This window comes from Aedes albopictus, chromosome 3 (genome assembly GCF_035046485.1).
Source record: "Aedes albopictus strain Foshan chromosome 3, AalbF5, whole genome shotgun sequence".
NCBI lineage: Eukaryota > Metazoa > Arthropoda > Insecta > Diptera > Culicidae > Aedes > Aedes albopictus.
In genome coordinates, this window is record NC_085138.1 from 192491162 (window position 1) to 192505978 (window position 14817).

The window sequence follows — 14817 nt, forward strand, 5'->3', positions numbered from 1 at the left end:
CTAGATCTTGTATCTACAAAACGCTGACAAGAACGGTAATAGCACGAAGCATGGCCTCTACGTAAAGTGGATTAACGCGCCCATCAGCTGCTGAGAGAACCAACCATCGCATCGTTCACACCGCAAAAATCAGGAGGTGGGCGGGTGTTTGGATGACGTCCTGAGGATGTCGGATAGCAACCCGATTCAAATAGTTCTCGAGAGACATCCGACCAGTACAAGAATACGTGGTGGACAGCGATCAAGTGCAGGACTATTTCAGGTCCCTTCGCAGAGCGCGGAACTGAAGACGCACAGCCATGGACCGAGTAGAATGGAGTAGATGACACTAAGGCCTTAGTCTGACCGGTGAAGTAAGTAATGGTTCAACAATTAAAACTTGGTGTCTTGGGCAAAGATAGCGGAAGACAATCTTTCGGATGATCATAGAGATTTAACATTTTCTCACTGCTGTTAATTGGTTTTATTTGACAATATCTAAGCACACTTAACCTATGTGAAATGGATGTTTTCTACAAATATCTGTTTGAGCATGAGATAATCATGGCATGTGCATGGATGACCGTACAATTTGTAGTTGCTACTCCTCGATTGACCAGAACAATCATACAAATACAGTCGACTCTCCACAACTCGATTTCCCAGGGACCATCGAATTATAGAATTATCGAGTTATAGAACATAAGACATTGGTTCCCTTATTAAGCATGTGGCTCCCATTTTCATCCTACGAAAAACAAAGGATTGAAGCGTTGTTTGTTTTTCGAATAGGATGGATATGTGATCGCAAGATTACTGATGGCACACATACCCTATGGAGAGAAAAAAAAATCTTATGATCAAAAACCCCGAAACTAAGTTTTAATTGCTGTTTTAAGCTGGAAACTCTGTGTTCAATAATTTTCCTTCTTGAATTAAAAAATAACCCTGCACAATGGTCTGAAAGCCGTGTCTGGTTGGACAAATCTGTTTTCGTTTAAATTATTAGTTTATGCTGTATGCTGTCTTCGGAAAAGTTTCCTCATATGTTTTGGACATTCTTCTCAATATTGTAAAGTAAGAATGGTCTCTAGATAGCTTTCAAGACCACAATGTTATCTTTTAAGTTTTTCGTAATATATAAATTTAATGTTCCACAAAATTTGAAAGCACTTTATTCCAAATTTTTTAAAAAGACACTACACCGTCTTAAGCCAGTGAACATTACATACGAGCACAGACTGAACATTACATACACGAGACAACGGACAACACACTGATCACCCAGTGGCCCAATGGAGAATTTTCCCCGACTGGAGCGGGAATCAAACCCGCACTCCGAGACTTACGAAACGCCTAGACGACTGACGCCGCTAACCGCACGGCCACAAAGCCCACCGAATTTTGCCGAAGGAACTATACCTAATTCTATCACTTATGGTTCAAGAGATATTATTCTTTTTTAAAAAGTTAGGGTGACACCTAAAAATGATTTTGTTTTCAATAACATTTTATTCGCTGGTTGCTCGCAAATACGTTGTTCTGAGTAATTTCAGAGCATTCAATCCAGCTTTCCACGCTGGCCATAATGGCGGATGCTATAAAAAAATTGACAAGATCTGTGCCCCACATTGAACTGAAATTTGAGAAAAGTTTTCTTAGCAAGCCTAGATTTTTGAAAATAGACTTGCTGTCGCCTAGTCACCTGCCAACAGTGAAACATATCTTGATTTCCTGGGATTTACGGCAAACGTTTAATTATTTAGTTTATTCAAGAATATATTTTATCATCTTATCATACATTTTCTTTTCTAGATTCATTGTGAATGGATTTATGTCCATATCATGTCCGTTCTCTGGATGACTATTGGTCCTGTGAACTTCCTGTAGGGTGAAGGATTAGGTAGAAATACCCCTACCACTGATGTCCAAGTGCTGCATATCCACATAATTGACGGTCTATGTCGTTCCTCCAGAAATCTGCCTTATTATCAAGCGGTTAAAGTAGCACCACAAAATCCAAGACAAAATTTACCCAGCTTAAAGTTCATCGATCTGAGAGCTTTTCTATTCTTAAGAATCGAAAGAAGGTTGTTATTGCGAAGCTGTGGAGCAGATTCCGCAAGCAAACTACGAACGTTGCATACATTTCCCGAAAACCCACTTCTGCTGCTTTGTTGACACTTCAAGATTCAACGTTATTTTATTTGGGAAACGTTCGATATCTTCTGTGATTTCTAAAAGATCAATGAATATCAGTATGTCAGATCACCAATGAAATAGATTGAATAAAAAGATACCAATACCAAAAAGTTGTTGATCGTTTATTTGATGATTAAGATTTTATGAAATCATGATACAGATATACAAATACGTACTTTCTATTGTGTATCTTAAACTTGGAATGCTTGAGACAAATAAACTTGTCCAAAATCGTCTCAATGTCTTACAGAGGCTTAGAGCACCATGGGGAGGGGAGGGTTGATCGTGGTTGACCGCTTGCTAAAGAAGCCCATCAGATAAGATACCCACAAAGGCTAATCGAGGAATGTCCACCACACGCCGGAATTGGACAGAAGTTGCGCCAGATATGGCTACCGAATCCTTTACTTTACAGACACTTCACCAGACTAATAGTCATCCAGAGCACGTTCGTGATATCAACATAATCTTATTCGCCATGAATCTAGAACAGAAAATATATTAGATAGAAGAATTAAACTGTTAAATAGGTAAATTAAAGTTTTCTGCAAAGCAGAAGAAAACAAGTTTCCTTTTCTCGGCTGAGGTAACTAGGTGACAACAAATTTTCTGCGAAAGTCAAGGTTTGCTAAGATTTTGTATTCAAATTTCAGTTCAGTGTGGGGCACAGATGTTGTCAATTTTTTTATAGCATCCGCCATTATGGCCAGCGTGAAAAGCTGGATATTCAACATGTTTCTCAAAGACAGCTACGTTCTATATCCTCATTTTTTCAGTTATTCGAGGGTTTCTTCTGAAGCCGGTTTCTTTTTGACACCTAATATTTCAGAAAGATGGAAATGGATTTTCAATCTCTGAATATGAAGTACATTGAAAAAGCTTATATTTTTATCTTCAACTAGTGGAAACATTTCTTTGGTTCTAAAGTAGTCAAAAAAAGAAGAAAACTATAACTTTTTAAATTGAAGATACAGAAATTTGCTATCTTTGGAAAAGATGTAGAATAATGAATACTCTGAAAATGCTCAGAATAAAGTTTTCACGAAAAATCAGCGAATAAAAAGTTATTAAAAGAACACCTTTTTTGATGTCACCCACACTTTTTTTTTGAAAATTCAGTCTGGTTAAACTATAAGAGATAAAACTATGATTTTTGTTCCGGAAAAGTTGTGTTGAATTAAGCGCTTTTTAACTTTGTAGAATAATGCATTGCACTATCTGAAAAAAAAAAAACTAAGTAAGTGCCGTCTATTAATCGAAATTTGCACGGTTTGTGATTCCGTCATCTGTGATGATTTCCTGGTGTAACTTTAAAAGATGCTATGCTGGAAGAAGTGCTCCGAATGGCCATTTTCTCGGAAGCACAGAAATCGATGAGTTATAGCGCGTTTTCGTACATCCGCATGTGAGCTCCATACTTTCCCATCGTTGGTCTTAATTCTTTCTCCTGGCTTACCTGAACGTTCACGTCTTCTATGAAGGTCCTGACGTCCTGGTTTGGGACAGCGATCGTTTTTGTGTTCATGCTGCGCGTAAAATACAGTTGTATCATCATAACTGCTTTCGGAATGATGGTTGTGTTAGGAATGTTGAAAACCGATGACGCACCTCTGATCCTCAAGATAAAAGCTGTTTCCAGGGAGCTGGACTTAACCTACCCTTTCGAAATATACGATAGATAACACCGTTAAACACCGTTATGGGATGAGAAAAAAACAGTGGTTTGGGACCTTAGAAGTATCATACACGGTCAGAAAATTCACTCATTTTGGAGCTAAAGTGGGACAACTCAAAAATGAGTAAATTTTATTTCCAGCGATAGCGCTGGCCCAAGTGCGAAAATCTCATCAGTTTAAGTTGCATAATATTCTTGATGATGTGAAGAATATTATACGACTTAAACTGATTGGATTTTTGCACTGGGGCCTGCGCTATCGCTGGAAATGCAATTTACTCATTTTTTGAGCTGTTCCAGTTTAGCTCAGTTTTGTGTGAATCTTACTCATTTTAGAGCAACTTTTTCTTAGCGTGTAGTGAAATAATTTTTGAAAAACATTGAGCCGGGCCTTCACAGTTCAAAACCGAAATTTGTATGGAGAGCTTGGGGTGTTCAATTGATATGTTCATTAGAACGCGCTGTGCATATTTTTAGGCGTTAGACAATAACGAAACTAACCCATATACCGAAAACGCCTAAAAATATGTACGGCACGTTCTAATGCACATATCAATTGAAGACCCCAAGTTCTCCATACAAACTTCGGTTTTAAACCGTGAAGGCCCGGTCCAATATTTTTCAAAAAATCTTTCACAATGACACTTCTAGGGTCCCAAACCCCTGTTATTTTTTTTTCTCATCCTATAACACCAAATTTTGTAAAATTTTGTCGAATAGTGTAATTTATGCTACTCATAATATCAATGTTCAAATTCCTTTTAAAAATGTAAACCTGCATATTTTTCAGTTAGGTGTTGTAACTAGATCATTTTTAGCAACGCTATTTGTTCTGGCTGTTTGTGTACGGGAAATATTCGAATCTATAAATCTAAACTCATATTTTTTATTTACTTCAAAAGAGTCTCATTTTTCCTCCCATATAGTTCCATTTAACGACACTTGTTTCACCATTTGTCGCCAGCTCTCCACCAAATTGCCGAAAATAAGTGCACAATGCATTGGTTCGTCCTTGCACTAAACGAGGAGGTTAAAAAAAAACGAACAGCGATATCGTTTCAGAGCACTCCTGAAAGCAGGATTAATAGAACGATGATGCTCTCTAGAGCAGAACGCACTCCTGCCGGGCTCAGCTGAAGATGACGATGATGATAGATGGAAAGCGAGTTGATTTGTTTGTCTGACTATGACTGGCGTTGCGTTGGTGGAACCTTTCGCATCGGATACACTATTCATTGCAGCTGGTTCGGTAGTAGAACCGCGATATAGTTCATCGGATCCGTCGCATTTGACTGGTTGACGTCGCCGTCGTTGACGTCCGTTGTAGCGGCCATTGAATAGATTGTATGTGTGGCTTTGCAAGAATCGGTCTGCACCATTTTCCACTTTTTCTAGTGAAGCGATTGAGAACAGAGATGTTCTTGCAACCATTAGCGTTACTGTTTAGATCCGAGGGGCGTGGAAATTGGCAACGGAAGAGATAATACATACATATAGAGTGTCATTACTCATCAACTCTTTACATTTTTTAAAAGCTTCGCCGCTGCAAAACAGGTTTTCGTCCTTAATCATGATACTAATCAAATATTTTTTTATTCTTCAACCACTTCACCTTATTTAAAACTCTTTTTGTTCACTAGGGCACTGCGTGAGGGTTTCCAAATTGGCAGCTGCACCTACACTTTGTACAGCGCCTAAATGTATTCTATTCTAATTCTACTATATCGAGCTGGTTACCTTTGCGCTGCTGTCACTTTTTAACCCTGTCCATGGTAGAGTGCTGAGCAGGAGGATGTTGTTCCTTTTCCAGCCCGATTGGAGGTCCATTATGAGTTGCCGTTAGCCGATATCCAAGTTTCCGGGTGCGTTAGAACATATGCTCAAAATAGAGTCAGGTGTCAGCCGCTCTCGAAGGAAAGATCAACTGACTAATAATAATAAAGTGCCAGAGCTGGGATCGAACCCATGACCATCCACTTATGATGTGAACGTGTGATTAACTGCGCCACGGACCCCAGCTATCACATATTTGGTACTGCACAATGCTCCTCAGACTTCTTTTTTGAGTTACGCCCCTTCAAAGGCGTGAGCCCTAATTTGTTGAAAAAACTGAATATTTATGTACCTTGATGAGACGCACTACAAAACATAAAAATAAAGTCTGCTTTGCAAACTACCAAAAATCTTCTTACGCCATTGACCAGCAGCAAAAAAAAAGAAAAATACATGCTAATAGTTTTTACATTCCCGTTTGGGACATCTATCTTTGCCAACTGGTGCTGCCGGCTCACTACTGCTGCTGCTGCTGGTAGTGCAAGTGATGGTGGTGATTTGTGCGCTCTCTTCCCAATCCATAGTGCGTGGGGCGTACCAAAATAAGCATTTGGATGTACGAGCCAGCATAATTTATGCATGTCCGTTCGTTCGGTCTGCGCTCTTCATGGAGTGGTACCTACGTAAATCTAGACATCGCAGCAGTTCATAGAAACAAATGGGAGCTACAACGTTTGGTCACCCTGCCCATTCGATACTTGTGCTGGCTGCAATCCTTTGCCATATCTCTACGCAGTGCGTGGTATGGGCTAGAGGACCGAATGTCTTTATCTAGAGATTTTTTTCCACTACATAAAGTTTTCTCCTTTTCAGTTGTATTTTTCGTCTCAAGATATACGAGACTTTAATTAATCTTAACGAAGCTTAATTGACTGTCGTTGTGGTAGTTGCGAAGTAAGACAACATCATGAACATTCATCAGCTGATTTCCTTACAAATAAGTTTCTTACATTTCTAAAAAATATTCTGATATCTTTTTTTTACTTTTGTTTATCGTAAGGTAAAGATTGCGTTAGTTCAAGTTTACTTGTTTTTTTTTTTTTTTGTATAGCAATAAAAAGGATTGAACTATTGATTATGAAAATGTTGATGTGTACAGAGAGAATAGCTTAAGTTGATGTCAGCTTCAAAGACATTTCCTCATTTTCTATATCGTGGTCTTTTGATTAAACACTTCTCCGACTTTCATAACAGCAAGAGTGACCGAAAAAAGGCTAGATCTTGAATATCCCAATCTGAAGCCATGAAAAAAAGTTTTGGTAATATAATCCCCTGAAAATATAGGCTTTTGGAGGATTGTTTTGTTAGAAAGTACGTCAGCTGGAATGAAAAAATGGAAAAGACACGCGAGTGGGTTACTTTCTGGGGATTGTTATTTGCGATTGCATCGTTTGGCGCTAGAAATAGAAGCTAATGGTATTTTCTTGTGAATGCATTAGGTACCCAAAGCGAATGAAGAAAACAGATACCAAAGGTCACAGGAAATTGAAGGAGTCAAGGCGTGGGTGGATGAGTTGGAGTATTTTGCCAATGCGGTTTCTCGAGGAATCCTTCAAAACATTTTTTTCGAACATTTCTAGACTAGAATATGAACAACAGTTAAAATGAGATTGTTCAACATAAAAAACCAGAAATTGCTATTTAGAAATAAGGGTTGGAAGCAATAAACAACTACAAAAGTTCCATAAACAATTAATAAAGTGCAATTAATAAATTAAAACTTCCCATAATAATAGTAATAATAATAATTGATTTTCGAGCATTAAAAATGTCCATCAACACTGGCCGCCTGATACCTTTGATTGGGGTTCCCTGTTTGGTGGACTTTTACTCCCAGAACAGGGGATGCGTAATGCTATTCTAAGCCGGCAGCTACAACGTATCCGTTAAATCTGATTTGCACAGAATACAGTCGATTCCCCCATCAATTTTTAGTAAGTTCTTTATTCTTTTATAGGAAACCAATTATTTCACTTTTTGACGTTTCGGCATTCGATGTTTTTTCACCCAATCAGTTGGGGTCAGTGACCCAGATAGGCTCGTTGAAAGTGCAATACGCTATCGTGGTACGCATAGTGTAACATATCTTAGGAGGGTTCAACCGAAGACTACTTTATCAAGAAGACATGCAACTCTGTTGTTTTCCCATACTACCGGCATGCGACACCGACGGCACCGCCGCCTGTTGAGCTAAGGTGGTACCGTAATCTGGGGGGAAGTTGATCACTTTTGCTTTATTCTTTTGAATTAAATCAAGTACAATTCACATGACTCTAAACAAATATTTCTTACAAGAAATTGTTAAATTTTATAAAAAATTGCTCAAATGGCCAAATTTGAAAACTTTCAATCCGGGCACTATGGGCCAGAAATCAAAATTTCGCGACAAAATTCAAAAAAGTTGTTTTTTTTTTCTTTAGATCAATCAATTTTTATATATGTATGACTGTTTGGGTTATGTTTGATTGCACACCGACTGATTTTTTTGATTTGTAACAAAATTGTATTGTTTTTTGTATGGAGAAGCTTTTTATAAGCGAAAATTCTCGATTTAAACCAATATTAGGAAAAATGTAATTTGTGGTGAAAAATGTGCCCAACAAATATAACACCTACTTTTCCTAACAGCAAATTTAGTACATTTCTCGCACTTGGTATCCTACGGGCGTATCTACAATGATCGATTTATCTTCATCGATTTTCTCTTTGGGTAATAACTTGGCCTGCAAATCATTTTCGGTTCTATTCATTGTTTTAGATGCTATTTCTAGCTGTCCTTCACCGAAACATACCGAGAGATCATTCGAATATTGGTCGTATTTCACGGAATAATCCAATTGCTAATTTGTTCAAAAAGTAGTAGTACTCGACATGCAACTGATCTAGGAAGCTAGTTGATACTCTTCTTTTTGGAAGCTGCCGGACTTTTTGCGGGAATTTGTGGGAAACCAAGATAGAATGATTTTAGTGCATGCGTTAATTTTACAATGTTTTTCGCTGTGCTTCAATAACCATCCACACTAAGATAGAATTTTGCCATTACGACGCAATCTCTTTATGGCTTGCGAAACAATACACATATCAACAAACTACTATTATTCTGTAAGGATTCGTTTCAGGTAAGACTGTGATTGTAGGCTTTTAAATCAATACAACACACTTTACTCAAAGTGCAAAGTTTCAGACATCAATTGGTGTGGTCAATTATGATTTTTAATAAGCTCAATTTATATATAAATGGATAAGTTTTGAGTGCAAAAATTCGCTGCTCAGGTGTTTCAGATGCCCGGCATTTGGCCGAATGCCGGTTGGTCGAATTATGTTCAAAATAATTCAGAGACCCCTTTTCACATTCTAGTTTTTTTTTTTAATTTTTATTTCTGTGTATCCACATTCTATCTGCCAATATGTTCATCATAAGTTTTTCCTTCTTCCTTCCTCCAATCATTCACTATTCTTTCTAGTTTTACAATTCAGGGACGCCAACTAGTTGAAACTGTCAATATTATATCAGAGATTTGTCCTCCTTTTAATCATAGGCGAATATTTTGAGTTATACTGACGTGAAGAACAGTGCCACGATCGTTTCTTCTTCAGCCAAACGGCGTTCAGCCAAATGACAATCGGCCAAGTTACTCGGAGCCAGTATTTTAACAATAAACAAATTGTGTTCGCTCTTCGTATACATGTACAAGTGGGATGAATATATTTGCGATTAGGGGAAAGATTTGATTGTCCTTATAATACCTACATCCATTCATAATTGCCAGTGTTCATTTCGCCCCGAACAGACTACAACATTGAAATTGCTATTTTCAGTGTGTTCTGATCAAAAATATAATACTTCATTCATTGCTAAATCTACGTATAAATGTAGATAAGCTAACAATTCACTTGTTTGTATGGTGGACACACACAATTACTCGTATTACCTTATTTGCTGCTGCTTCGAAATTATAAGAAATCCACCATATGAAAAACATATTTCAATTTCAATGATATTTTGATTATTTTGAAGGAATATATTGCCCATTGTGAAGATTTATAGATTCCGACGCAAATAAATGATTAGGCTCATTTTCAGCGTATGTGCGTTATAAATGTTTGTTTACAATGCAAAGCTATCACCTAATGTGTACCTAACAACACAGTGTAAAATATTCACCAGGACACGGTCTGGTTTTATATCTGTGGGCCCACGCAAGAAAAATCCACGCAACTAATTTTCGCGCAGGAGTCTAAACAGGTGGAATCTCCGCAATAAATGGTACCGTAATCCGGGGTATCATTGGTCAGCGGGGTAACATTGATCGGCTTGACCGACCTCAGGAAATGTTCAAACAAACATTTAACATTAAATCAGTTTCTGCTATCGAATGGTATATCGTAATCTGCTATCATTTAGCTATTAAATGACATGCAATTCATGAAAATTGAATTTCATAAACATTGAAATAAAACGATTTTTCCATAACTGTGTTTCGTAACGCAATGAGATACATTGTCAAACATTCATGCTTGGCGTGAATACTAGATACAATATGAGGTTTGAAATCAAGGTATTACTTCAATATGAAATCCTAGAGTTGGATTTAATAAACGAAACTTTAATAAAAATACTCTTTTTCAGTAAAATATACAATTTATTAAAAGTCGGCTATCAAATCCTTAAGCCATTGCCTATTTTTAGGCGTTATTCGTGGTTTAGAGAATCTTAATCCTAAAATAACTTAAAAAGTACATAATTTGTAAGAATTTGGACAACATATTCGAAATCAGCGACCCCGAATTCAGTAAGTAAGGGTATTTTCAACACAAATGAACATTGATCACTGGCATGATCAATGTTACCCCAAATCAACAAAATCAAAAATTAGATTAAAAAACCTATTTAAACATGTTTTAAGGTTTTACAATACTTTTTCGAGTAGCTTAACACATGCTCAGAGGGCCAGTACTTGTTTTGAAAATATAAAACATGTTAAGTTTGCTTTAACAAGAGAATTATTCAAGAAATATCGAAAATTCTGATCAATGTTACCCCGGATTACGATACTTTTGATAAATAGAACAATGACTTGTTCCTTTCCACTTATGCATTGAAAGTTTTACATAAAAGTCAACGGTTTCGGCAAAAACAGGGGTGTCCATTTCGCCCCGGGTGTCCATTATGCCCCTAATCCCCCCATGCGTTATATTTTTTGGGCACATTTTTCACCACAAATCACATTTTTCTTAATATAGGTAAAAATCGAGAATTTTCGATTATAAGAAGATTCTCCATACAAACGATACAATTTTGTTACAAATCGAAAAAAACAGTCAGTATATAATCAAACATAGCCCAAACAATCATACAAATATGGAAATTGATTGATCTTAGAAAAACAACTTTTTGAATTTTGTCGCGAAATTTTGATTTCTGGCCCATAGTGCCGGGGTGAAATTGACCAACCAATGACATAACATTCGAAGAATAGAAAATTATTGCACTAACTAAATTTGATGATGCTGAATCCGAATAAGTTTTTAAAATTCTTACAACTGGTGTAATTTGTATGTTAGAAATAAAATAAAGTTTAGTAAGTTACAGAATGACCTACATTAAACGCCTCAAGGTATGCAATTACCTTAAAAATCGTCTTACTTTCGCAAAAATATGCTTTTTTTTTAAATAAAACTTATATGTTAACATGGATTTTAACTCAAAGCTATGTTCAATAAGCCTACCATGAATAAATAAAAGTGTTTTGTGAGTCATCTGATGAACAAGGCGTTGCTGGGAGGCGATTTTTTTTGAAAGGCTGTCTTTTCATCGAGTTTCAATACACATCCAAAAAAGTCGATATTTTTAAGTAAAATCTGTCACAATTGCCATAAAACTTTCAAAAATTCTTCAAATATATTCACACAATCGATTTACATCAAAAGTTCTTCCATTGATACAGAATTGTGGCGTCCTCAGCGGATGAAGGATGTGGCTCCCAATGTGATCAACTTCACCCTGCTGATCAACTACCCCCCCAGATTACGGTACCTTTGTATAAAAGTGTAAGAGTGCATTGATGCGAGTATGAACATTTACACACACTACCATAAATGCTTCCACCACAGACAAACAGACGTAACACTCTGATAATTCACATCGTACACCGATTTAACGGTCTTTTTCAAAATTTGATAGTTGGCCAACTGCCCAACCGTGGCGCTCGCATCGTTTTTGTTCGAGTTTGACGTTTGCTCACTACCGCCATCTAGTTGGTGGTCGGCCAAACGTAGGCCTTTTAACATTGGGCGAATATGTTTTCGTGACTATGATTTGAATCGAAAAATGTTCGAAGTGTTACGTCTGTTTGTCTGTGCTTCCACCTTAATCCGTGGTGGCGCTGCTAACAGTGACTCCCGATTTAGAGCAGTGCTGCAAGTCTTCTTGATAAAGTGGTCTTCGGTTAAACCATGTTTAAAGCCTAGGCGGGGGTGATAAAAGTTGGTCCTTAGTTCACATAACATAAGTGGAACTCTGGCTCAAAAAGTTGATGTCTTTCCAAGTTCGTACGCTGGTATACAGGGCAACGGAATGTCAAATGCATTATAACATTATTGGCATGCTATTTTTCAGCATGTATACCAATTTTCATTGCTGTGAAGTAAAACAAAGACCTCATAGATCTAGACTGGCACCACGTGGAGATCTAAAATAGGGCATAAATTGTAATAAACTTTGTAAACTCAAGTCGAAAGTACGTTTTATGGCTTTAAATACATATAAAGGGAGATCGGTATGTGGAACGTGGATGTGTTATTTCGAAGATTTCAATGAATTAATGACAACATGAATAAGTGGATTTCCAGCAGCTAGTTTTGCGCATATCTCAGAAGCCAATCTTCGTTCCTGTATTCTTTGCCAAAACTGGAATACTGGTTGGATCAGATGTTTTTTTTACCAAAAAAGTTGGACGGGTTGTATACTAGACACGACCGCAAGTCTGACGTTGAATAACATCCGTTTATGCATTAGTTTCGATTATTGAATGCTGTATTAAAATTGATAAAGACTGTGATGTGAAATTTTGGTTTGGTTTAGTTTGATTGTAGACGGCAATTGATAGTGGAGTTTATTATTTATCATTATTTTCGATCCGATTCATTCCTTATGAACTTTGCCGTTCAATTTGAATAGGTCGTAAATTTGCTGTGATTCCTATACAGATACGAGCTATTCAAATCGAACGTCAGAACTATTTAAACCTGTGTACTAGCCCAGCACTAGGTTTTCTTGGTTTACCATTTATAGGCAGCCCAGGTACTGGCAGTCGTAACTAGTTTCTCTTTCATTAAACTATGTTGTTGCTCTCGAAATACAGTGAGTCAATTTGCAGAATAAGCTAGACCTTTGAATTTCTTTGGATGCTATCAGGTAATTATTTTGCAAAGAAAATTGATGCAGATTTCAAATCCTGTCGCACAATTTCTCTGCTTTTGCAGGTTTATATATAGAAATTTAGAATGGACGCGACAAGACTTGTTCCGCGTAGTAGTTGGTTTTAAAATGTTTCCATAAACGATTTTTTCAAAACCATTTAAAAATCTTTACCTATAACAGAATTGCCTTAGTAATCGTTCATTTTATAATAATTTAAACGGATACAATCCAACAGATCATTCAAAAATGCAAATGGTTAAGCTTTTGCTAATTGGTGGACTGGAATTACCAATATGTAATTATATAACTAAGAATTTCTAGATATCATACAGTTTTCATCTAGATTGTGTGGCAAAAATGGGCATAGAAATGTTTAATTTTTGCGGACACAACACACATTAAAATTTGGCTGGGAAATATAAAGGATGCTACAACAATCTAATATATTTCCACTATTCCGCTTGCAAAGTTTATGCTACGGTTTTAAGATTTAGTCGGTTTTGACATATTTGTGACCCGACGCGTCGTCTAAGAAAATTATTCGTTTCACTCTTGTGATGGGATGGTAACAAAAGGCTGAATTTCAAAAGGCTGAATGCACATAAGGCTGAATACAAAAGGCTGAAACTATGGATATGTAACAAAAGGCTGAAATTACAAAAGGCTGAAATAACAAAAGGCTGAAAACAGGGCAAATTCCAAAACTTGAAATATGCATAATAATGAACTCTATAGAATCTGAGATGAAGGTTTAATGATTTAAAAGATGGTATTACACAAGGTATTATATTTTCCGGAATACTATTCCCCGGAGTGGCATTTGCCGAAATGTCGTTCCCGTTGGTGCTGTGTCATTATGCCGAAATATATCAGACCTCTAATGCCACTAAGGCGAATGGGTTATAATGATTTTAATGCTAAGAAGGTTTACTAAACAGCCTAGTTGAATACTTAAATTATGATCTATGCATTTACCTCGAAAGAACAGCCTTTCTAAAAAAGCGGGACAAATCTCTGATGGAAGAGTAAGAATTGTGGCCGCAAATAGTACAGTATAACGACCAAGCGGAAAGGTTTGATGATAATATCTGCATACTAATAACTCTCCCGTGAGTAATTTTTCTTTCTATTAAAAATAGGCTGTTCTTTTGAGGTATTTGCATATATCCAGTGCTGGCATTCTTACCAATGTGTAAATTGCAGTAAGCTTCTGCGTGCGCATATTCCTTAAAAACGATTCATCGGAGATTTCCCCTTCTTTTGACCATAGGCCTTTCTTACTGTGTTTGAATGTTATAGCTGCATCTTTTTTTTATCAAAGGTTTTCCTTCTTTTAAAATGTTGAAAGAACCATAATTTAAGTTCAGGTGTTGAAGTTGCTTACTTTTTACCAGATGTTTCTCCTTCTTATAAAATAGGCTTTTCTTTCAAGCAGTATTGTATTCGAACAGAACGTGAGCAAAAAATGAACTGAACACTTTAAATTTTTTGGTCGACAAAGCATTGAACTAGCCTGTCAGGGCTTTTGCTGCTTAAGAGCGCCCGCTCGGTTCCCATTCGACTCCGAGTTGCGCTTATCTTAATCATTAAATCCTATGTGTCTTCTTTCCTAGGACAGAACCTTGTGCCGCATCTACATGTTTGGACGTTATTATGTTATGTCACAGGGAAATGCATCATAGATCCTTTGGTACGACATTGTGGT

The 14817-nt window shown here is 37.0% G+C and overlaps 1 long non-coding RNA gene across 1 annotated transcript; it reads left to right on the forward strand.

Annotated features, from left to right (window-relative positions):
- Positions 1–836: 836 nt before the first annotated feature.
- LOC134284032 (uncharacterized) lies at positions 837–2206 on the forward strand. The gene is made up of 2 exons (XR_009995585.1): positions 837–1731; positions 1795–2206. It is a non-coding gene; the product is annotated as an uncharacterized LOC134284032 (long non-coding RNA).
- The last annotated feature ends 12611 nt before the right edge of the window (positions 2207–14817 follow it).